Source organism: Azolla caroliniana, unplaced genomic scaffold (assembly GCF_043228905.1).
Source record: "Azolla caroliniana isolate FFs.n. ecotype wild unplaced genomic scaffold, voAzoCaro1.0.p SCAF_5, whole genome shotgun sequence".
Lineage (NCBI taxonomy): Eukaryota > Viridiplantae > Streptophyta > Polypodiopsida > Salviniales > Salviniaceae > Azolla > Azolla caroliniana.
The window spans coordinates 22131365-22141682 of record NW_028230440.1 but is presented as its reverse complement, the minus strand read 5'-3'; positions in this window follow the sequence as shown (position 1 = coordinate 22141682).

The window sequence follows — 10318 nt, the reverse complement described above, 5'->3', positions numbered from 1 at the left end:
AGAACCTCGTAGTTCTGGCAAGCGGCTTCTACGAAGCCCGTTTTCTCTTCGACAGGATCGTCCCAACCGGTGACCTCTTGGACCCATTGTTCCGCATGGTCCGCCTCTTCCTTCTTCACCGAACTCCGGAGAGGCCTTCTAGCACTAGCGACCAGAATCCAGAGTCCTTCGCCTTCCGGGTCTCATCACCCCCGACCCGAATTCCCGCCGACACTAAGTAGTTAACGGCTTCGACGTGTCGTGCCACGGCCTCTTCCATCAACCTCTTCATTCCGCCACGCCCCGTATTCAGTTCTAGGACTCTCCCAATCTCGCTTGCGTGCACCCACCCGTTCTAGAGGTACACCACGTTGGTCCTGAGTGCGTCGGCAAAATCCACGCAATCGTCGGCAAAATCCACGCAATCCTTCCGAATGTGACCGATCACGTCACACCACATGCACCGCTGCCCAGCCGGCGGCCTCCGGTCACGAGGTTGTTCACCACTGTCTCTCCGGGCATGTGCGATCTGCAGGTCGCGCACCATCTGTGTCAGCTCCTCCGGATGGGCCTCTGACCACGTCGTTCCATGCCGACCTCGACTCTGGCCATATTCTGGTCTCTTCCTTCCTTCCGGCCGGCACCGATACTGGCTCCTCGGGCCTCCTCCCCGGGACCGACCCTGACCCCGACGAGCTTCCGTCGCTCCAATCGCACTGTTTATCGAAACGGCTGCAGACCCGTTTTACCATAGCCTAGTTTGTCGTGAGCCCTTCGTCCATCTCCAATAGGGGACCTACCTTTCCCCTGTCGAGCGCATCCACCGACTTGACAAACAGTAGTACTCGACTCGTTTCGAGCACGGTCCGGTCCAGCGTCGACAGCTGCGCGAACCATTTTTCGAACTCCTAGAGGAGCGCCGATGTGTTCCTCCCCTTTCTGGGGCTTTCCACCCACGCCATGAAGTCCCGCCTCGACAGCCGAAGCGAGTCGTCAAACCCGTACTTCAAGATCGCGTTCTTTGTCACATGTTTCTCCTTTGTCGAGTTTTCAATGATCCTCGTAACGACCATAGGCATGTCAATCTCGATCTCTCTCTTCGAAACCTTCTTCTTCATTGAATGCCTCTTCACGATCACTGTGAACATATCCATGTCTCTTGTCAAGCCCATGTTCTTCGTCACGTTGTCGCATTGTTACGCGCGTGCGTGGAGAAAGAGGCGGGACCACGGGGGCCTTGAACCAAGGAGCGAGAGAGAGAGAGATGCAAGCACACACACACACACACACAGATTTGCATATACACGGAAGCGAGAGGATGAGAACGGACGGAACCCTTAATTACAATAACAGTCGATTACAATATCAAGAGATTACAAACTCTGACGGTTACACCCGGCGAGCCGGCGATGGACCCGCCACAGGGACCCTACTCACACACACAGACGGAACACACTAGACCCCGAAAACGTAGAAGGGAGAGCCTCTGCTGGAAGCACACAGGCTGTCCATGAAGTAGAGGCAGCGAACTCCTGACACCCACAGATAATGACGGTCGGAGGAGGAGAGACAGTTCGGCTCTTGGTCCTACAGCACTTCGTCCACCTTAACGCGCGATATCTTTCCTTCCTTCTCTCCCTCCTTAAATAGTTCCCCAAAAGGGATGCCCCCTTTTCCTTAGCCAACTGCTTTATTCCTTGTCCCTGTCGATAGAGATACGCACAAAATCCCCTAATAAATGTGCACTATCTAGTATTTACACCAGTCGCCCTAATTACGAATTATGTACAATATATCAATCCTCGCGTCCACCCGTGTAAGAGCCGGTTCATGCGCCTTTTTCTTCGATTCCACCTATGGCCGGTTTTCTTCACGATAGCGTCTCTCTTCACAACCGCATCCTTGAATATCTTGATCTTTTCTTACAAGCCCACATTCTTTGTTGAATGTCTCTTCATGACAGTAATCACGAATATCTCGATCATCTTCATCTTCATCATTGTTGAGAAGCCCACGAAAAGGTTGAGGTCCGAATCTGGATTTCATAACTGCGCCATACCAATCTGGAACTTCTAGATATAATCTTTCAACTTGCCTTGCCAACTTGAGATAATCCATCGCTCTATCCTTATCATCCTACAACATCGTTTCAATGGCCTTCCTTATAAATGGAAGCATTATCAGTCTCGGCCCACCTTCTCTTCTTATAGACTCTTCTAAGTCATAAGCATCCAAGACTGCATCCATCATTCGTGATGCCTCTATTACCACCTTGTGTTTGTCACATCGGGTTCACCAAATAGATGTCGTGTGGCGCGGGACACACGTGTCAAACGTCGGGATGTGCGCGTCACAAGTGCGGACAAGCACTGGGCCTCTATCTGCTAGTGGTTATGGAGGATTGATGATGGGATCGTTCAAGATCACGGAACCGCGGAAGGACTAGTGCAAGCAACGAAACGGCGGAAGGACTAGCGCAAGCGAGAAGTATTAAAGATAAATTGATAGATAGATACAGGTGGGAATTCCTATTCCCAGTTTGAACCTTTGACTTCGAAATTGAGATAGAAGACACTTTGCAAATGAGATAACTAGAACTTATTAATTATTATTGATTGCATACATTCCCCCCATTTCTTTCTCTTTCTCTCCTTCTTATATAAATGCCCCCATGCATATGTGCATGTGAGGGTGTAGTACATACATACAATGCATGAGATGCATGCGATGCATGATCGCCATTTGGCGCTCATGCATCACATGTGATGCATGATGACCATGTACCTTATCTAAGCTCTCATCTACAAACAATTTTGTGTGAAATGTACAATGAACAAAATTAAGTTTCAAATGAAACAACGTAGTCTAATGGTATGTCTATTGCTTCCTATCTTGGAGGTGTAAGGCTCAAAAACCTTTACTCACACCTCATTGTATGAAGGAGATGAATTTTAGGAAGATGAATATGAAGGAGAAATCTTGTTGATCAGGAGAACACTACAAGAGATTGAGGAATCATCGAATAATAAATAAAAGAGAGCCACGATTCAGAAGAAGAAGTGACAAGTCCAGAAGTTTTTCCTAAACAATGGATTAATCTAGAGGGAGCCAAAAAGACCAAATGGTATACCACTACGGGTAGTTGGCACAAAGGAACAACATCTGAAACAGATAATATCCAAATTTCATGAATCCGATTGGGCTGAACATCGGGGTACGTGGACGACATTTGCAAAGATCAAGTTAAAATATTGGTGGAAGAATATGTACAAGGACGTAGCGGAGTTCACAGAAAGCTGCAGGAAATGTCAAATCAACTCCGGAGTTCAACACCGGGAAGAACTATATCCGACATTATCACCGACAATCAACTTCAAATGGATGGTCAATATCATGGCAATGCCCACTGGGATCAGACAAAAGAATTTCTTGGTGCTAGCTCGGGAGAATATGATGAACCAAGTAGAAGGTCGGGCGCTACGGAGAAAACAAGTTCTGCAGTATGCCAATTTCTCTTGGAAGAAGTGTTATGAAAGTACGGATGCGTAGGTTAGGTGATTGCGGATCAGGGTGAACTTAACTTTGATGAAGGTAAGGAACTCTTCGCCAAACACGGAGTACTGTTGACACTACCCACGACATACAATCCAGAAGCCAATGGGAAGATCGAGCTAGGACATAGTCCAATCGTAAAAGCATTGGCAAAAGGATGTGACGGAAGGGTGAAGCTTTGGCCGCAGATGCTTCCGTATGCACTATGGGCGGATCGCACAACACAGTTCCGTGATCGGTTACATGCCAACAAAACTTATGAATAGGAAAACTCCGGTAATGCCTACGAAAACTGCAATTGCAACATGCATTGGACGGTGTTACCATGGAAGGAAGAGATGAGTCAGGAAGAACTACTAGCGGCCTGGATACGATAGCTAAAAGGAAGACCAGAAGACATTGCGGAAGTGGTACGATGATAGCGGGAAGCTTGATTCCGCACTAAACATCGATTTGACAAAAAACATCGACTATGACCACGGAAGATCGAAGAAGGGGATTAGGTGATAGTCTACGACAACAGCTTGGATCATCAACATAGCTTGATACAGAAATTCACTCGAAGGTGGGTTGGACCATATGAGGTTTGAAAAGTATTCAACAACAGAACTTACCGACTAAGTGAGCCAGATGAAATAGTACTGTCGGTGCGTATAGTGGGGACACAGGTGAAGATTTTCAAGAAGCGAAGTGGCGTCAAACCCTACGTAACTTTAGACAACACTGACATAGAGGAACACACGAGCATAGATCACGGAAATGGGGAAAATGAAGAAAGAGGGCTGGAATTAATGATCAACTTAATGGGAGAAGCAGATGGCACTACGGATGAATGAGAATAACGAAGTTCCCACAACTTCGGCACATACCAGAGGATGTGCAGGTTCGGAGGGGGTGAGTGTCGTAGTGTACTTCGTACACACCATGGAAAACATATGGAATACCCAAATAAATAAGTATGAAGAAATAGAAGAAAATGTTGAAACATATGTTATCTGCACAGGACAAGATTCGAACCTTGTACCTCCACATTAACAAAGGTCAAACCGTGTAGTTCCAAGATAGAAAATTGTTGAGAATCAAACTCAACTTCCCTAGTGTGGGAATACATCTTAGTATCTCAAGTGTGTGAAAACCCCACCTCCTAGTTTATAGTAACTAGTGTGTCATAAAACTTTAAGTCCTATGAAACATATTTCATATTTCATAAATAGTTAAGGCTCCACCTCTTTTCCAAGAGGTGGTTCTAGTGAGAGAACTTAGAGAGAAGGTGACTACATAAGCACCTTCTCCTTCTCTTTGTAATAGTTGGTTCATTCTTGCTCCATGTGAATACAATTTTTCTTGTTTTATGTATACTGTCATCATGTTCTCTCTTCAAGATCAAGGAGTTGTGTGACTCCCTTGGGTTGATCAATGTCAACATTGAGGATGATGAAATGGTGCAGATATGCCTCGGCAGCCTAGCACCCTGGTTCGGTGCAATAAGGTCGGTCATCCTTGCAAGGGAGAATCCTCCTTCCTCCTTCGATCTCTAGTTTATGCTATTGGTCGAAGAAAATCACGACTGAACGAGGAACAATGTGCAAGGACACATGCTCTATTCGAACTTGGATGGAGGAAGGGGGCAAGGTCGTGGAAGAAGAGGCCGATTTCGCCAAGGCCGACACAACCAAGAACAACCCCGAGAATACAACTTCTACTACTAGCAAGATGTTTCAAACGCACGAGGCGGAGCATCTGGTAGAAGGGGGAGCAATCATGCCAAACCTAGCGGACAAAACAACTCCGTCTAGTGCGGATATTGTGGAAAATTTGGTCACTATGAGGCAAGGTGTCGGAAGAAGAAAAATGAGTTGGCCTTCGCAAACCGACAACTTACCAACTTCACCTCCAACTTTGACTACGATGATCATGGTGGAATTTTTGTAATGAGGAACAAAGCGAACTCAATGTCAACCTCCAACCGAACCAACACCTCCAACTCAGAAGATGTATGGTTTGTCAATTCAGGTGCATCCAATCACATGACGTCTCATAAATATTGGTTTCGAGAACTACGAAAGCCCAAATAACCTGACTATGTGGAAATAGGGGATGACAGACAGAAGTCACCCCATTCAACATGTCGGTAATGTGCCATACGGAGAAGAGGGCAACCAAACTTACATCAAGAACATCTTGCATGTTCCAACAATAACGAAGAATCTGGACTTGGTAGGCCAGATTGTGCAACAAGGCATGCAAGTTCGGTTCAACAACCGAGGATGCTTCATCGAAACAGAAGGCTGAATTATCGCTTGAGGAAGAAGAAAAGGCCGATTTTTCATCCTCGACTCTCACGAGATAAAATCGACAATGTTTGCCAAGGTCCATAAAGCCAACGCCAACATAGAGCTATGGCACAGAAGAATCGGCCACATTAATCTCCAGAAGCTCCAAGGAATGTAGTCAAAAGGAGTCATCATTGGACTCCCAGCCTTTACTGAGAAGGAGGTTACAGGTGTATGCGAAGCCTACCAATTCGGTAAACAACACCGACAACCGTTCCCAAAGAAGAGGAACATGAGCAAAGGGATCCTAGATGTAATACTTTAAAGAATCAAGAGATGGATTCTTGTGAAGCAGAAGAGATGTGAGTTATGTGTGTGTGTAAGAGAGAGAGAGAGAGAGAGAGTGAGTGAAACACAGAGAATACGCAAGGTAAAAGTATATTGACCAAGGAGAAAGACTCAACACTATACAAGGTGGGAGGAGGGTGCTTTATGTAGTCACCCTCTCTCTTCATTAACTACAAGCCTCATGGAGCATGGGGAATGTGAAAGCTCATAAGTTATGTGTCATAGAATATGATTGTATGACTCATACTAAATGCTAGAATACAAAGTGGTGACATAATGGTGACTCTTGACCATTGGAGTGTCTCTTCACTCTCAAGGTGAATTCACACACTAGACCAAGTTGAGCTTGATTTTCAACATGCCCCCTCAAACTCAAGTCGGGTCGGTTTCAAACGGTATCCGAAATCCACTTCAACTCGCGTTCCAGAGTCCGCGTCGACTCACGTCGGCTCACTTTATGCAGAGTTGCGGAATCCGTGCTCCAACTTGCGTTGTGCGTAGTTACGAAGTCTGTGCTTCGGCTTGCGTGCATAGTTGCGAAGTCTGTACTTCGGCTTCTTCGAGGCTTTGCACGGTAGATCGGCTCTTCTCTGCTTCGTTGCGTGGTTGTGGAATCCACGCGTTATTGCGTAGTGTCTTCAGTACTCCCCCTCAAGCTTGGCAGGTCAGGGATCGTCAATCTGAGATCAGTCATGAATTGCCATAGCTTGTCGGCTCCTAAGGCTTTGGTGAAGATGTTGGCCGTTTGAAGATTGGTGCTAATGTGTTGTAGGTCGACATCGCCAGCCAGAACGCGCTCTCAGATGAAGTGATAGTGCACTTCAATGTGCTTTGTCCGCGCGTGGAACACCGAGTTCCGAGCCAGATAGATATTGCTCATGTTGTCGCAGTAAAGGGAAGTCGGATCCTTGATGGGTACGCCCAGATCGTTCAAAATCCTCTTGAGCCATACGGCTTCACAGACAGCTACGGTTGCGCCCCTGTATTCTGCCTTCATACTCGAAAGAGCAACAGTAGGCTGCTTCTTGCTACTCCAGGATATTGCTCCGCTGCCGAGGGAGAAAACAAATCCGGAAGTTGATCTTTTATCCGATTTGTAGCTGGCCCAATCGGCGTCTGTGTACCCCTCGAGTCGTATTGGCATCGCGGTCTTGTAGAGGATGCCGCAATCCATTATGTTGCTCACGTATCATAGAACTCGCTTAGCGCAATCCAAGTGAGTGACAGGAACACACGCTCCAATGAACAACGCTCGGCCAACCCCGAGCTTAGAATCAAAACACAGAAAAACGGGGAATGAATGCACGACACAAAAGGAGAGAAGAGTACACAGGATGTTTAACGTGGAAAACCCTGAGAGGGAAAAACCACGGGAGTCCACAGACTCCAAACTATCACTATATCACAATGATTACAACAGTGAGCTCATGGAGGCAATGACCTCGTGCTCACGATCTTCGCCATAGGCGGCGGTTACAACAGAGGCAATGACCTCTTCCTCTCTCTCTCTCTATACACTGTTACGCACTCTCTAGTCTTGCACCAACAAGAATGACAACATCTATAAAAGAGTTTGCCCTAAGTCATATTTATACTAATATGACTTTTCGGCTATTTACAAATATAGCCCCGATGGACTCTCAGGAAACGTATTTATGCATATAGCACTTCTCACTGGGCTTTCACCATCAGGCTCTTGCCGGGTACTCCTCATCCGGTTCTCACCGGGTCTTCCGTAGTCGGGTACTCTTCATCCGGTTTCGGCCTCGGCCGAGTTTCTCATCAGCACTGTTCTTCTCACTTCCCATCCGGGGGGACCTGTTTCCTAACAAACTCCCCCTTCACTCCAGCATTGGATGTCTTACCAGTCCGATCCGCTTCCGCCATGCATCCAGCTTGTCGGCTACCAGTACTTTGGTCAGCATATCTGACCCGTTCTCGGCCGTGTAGATCTTCGTCAGCGCGAACTCTCGATCTTCCACTCGCTCCCGGATCCAGTGATACCTACGCTGGATGTGCTTCGTCCGGGAATGGTAGGCCGCATTCTTAGCAAGGTGGATGGCACTTTGACTGTCGCAATAGAGCCGGTATTCATCTTGCCGGATACCAAACTCTCCGATGAAGTCCTTCATCCATAATATTTCCTTGTCGGCTTCCACAGCCGCCATGTACTCCGCCTCCGTGGTTGACAACGCAACCGTCTTCTGCAGCCTCGACTGCCACGAAAGAGCTCCCCCTACATATGTCATTACATACCCGGATGTAGACCGGCTGGTGTCCACATCAGCCGACATGTCCGAATCGGTAAAACCGTCAAGTTGAGGTTTTCCGGAGCCGAATCGGAGACACATATTTGAAGTGCCCTTCAAGTACCGGAGTATCCATTTGACCGCGTTCCAGTGCTCTTTGCCGGGATTGCTCATAAACCGGCTCACCACTCCGACTACGTATCCTATATCCGGTCGGGTACACACCATTGCGTACATTAAGCTCCCGATGGCAGAGGCATATGGAACCTTCATCATATCCGCCTTGTCTGCTTTCGTCTTCAGGCTTTGCTTACCGAATAACCTGTAGTTTGCCGGAAGTGTCGACCCGACCGGTTTCGCATCTGACATGTTGAACCGCTGAAGCACCTTTGTCACGTATTTCTCCTGTGACAGCCACAGTTTCTTCGTTGGCCGGTTCCGGATGATATGCATCCCCAGCATCTGTCTTGCCGGACCCAAGTCTTTCATCGCGAAGGTTCGGTTGAGAGCCTTCTTCATCATCCGTATTTTGGCTTGGTCCCGTCCGACGATCAACATGTCGTCCACGTACAGAAGGAGTATTAGGAAGTCCCCTACTTTGAACTTCTTCACAAACACGTAGTGATCGGCCTGCGTCTTGTGGTACCCTTGATCGGTCATGAAGGAGTCGAACTTCTGGTACCATTGTCGGGGAGCCTGCTTCAGTTTGTACAGGCTCTTCTTCAACCGACATACCAGGTGCTCCTTCCCCTTCTCCACGAATCCTTCTGGTTGCTGCATGTAGATCTCCTCTTCGAGGTCACCATGAAGGAATATCGTCTTCACGTCCAGCTACTCTACCTCGAGGTCCATGCTTGCCACTATACTCAGCACCGTCCGGATGGAGGTCATCTTTACTACCGGGGCAAATATCTCGTCGAAGTCCACGCCCTTCTTCTGCTTGAACCCCTTCACCACGATCTTGGCTTTGTATCTCGAGGGGTTTCCGGCATCTCCCTGTTTCAACTTGTACACCCACTTATTTCGGAGTGCCCGCTTTCCTTTCTGCAACTCCACCAATTCGTACGTATGGTTCTCATGCAAGGAATCCATCTCATCTTGCATGGCACTTAACCATTTGCAGTTGTGGGTGTCATCCTTCGCCTCTACGAAGCTTTCTGGCTCCCCCTCATCGGTTAGCAGCACAAGCTCTGCATCCGGAAATCTCCGGGGGGGCCTTCTCTCTCTGAGAGGATATCTCCGTCTTTGGGCTTCGGTAATCGGGCCCTCCATTCGCTCTTCATCCGAATCTGATTCGGGGTCTTGGCCGGTTCCGGTTTCAGCTTCCTCTACTTCTTTTTCTGCCGGTTCGGTATCCTCACCGTAACCGGCTGGTTCCTCGAGTGCTAACCGGTCTCTTGCCGGTTGGGTCTGCTCATTGTAGAATTGATCCTTACCAGTCGACTCGGAGTTCATTATCTTCTTCTCCGACTCCCAGTCGGTGAGCGTCTTGTCCTCCATGAAGATAATATCTCGACTCCGAAATACCTTCTTGTCAACCAAGTCCCACACTCGGTAGCCGAACTCATCGTCATCGTAACCGAGGAATATGCATGGCCGGGTCTTTCGATCCAACTTTCCTCTCCGATCCTTAGCTACATGCACATACGCAAGACACCTGAATACCTTCAGATGCCGGTAGGATACTTCCTTACCGGTCCATACTCTCTGTGGCGTGTCTCCGTCCAAGGGTACTGAGGGTGATCTGTTTATCACATATGTCGCCGTCGACAATGCCTCAGCCCAAAACTTATTGGGTAGTTTTGCATGCGCCAGCATACTCCGGAGCCTCTCCATTATGGTCCGGTTCATCCTCTCGGCCAGCCCGTTTAGTTCCGGCGTCTTCGGCACGGTAAATTCGAGCCGGATTCCCTTCAA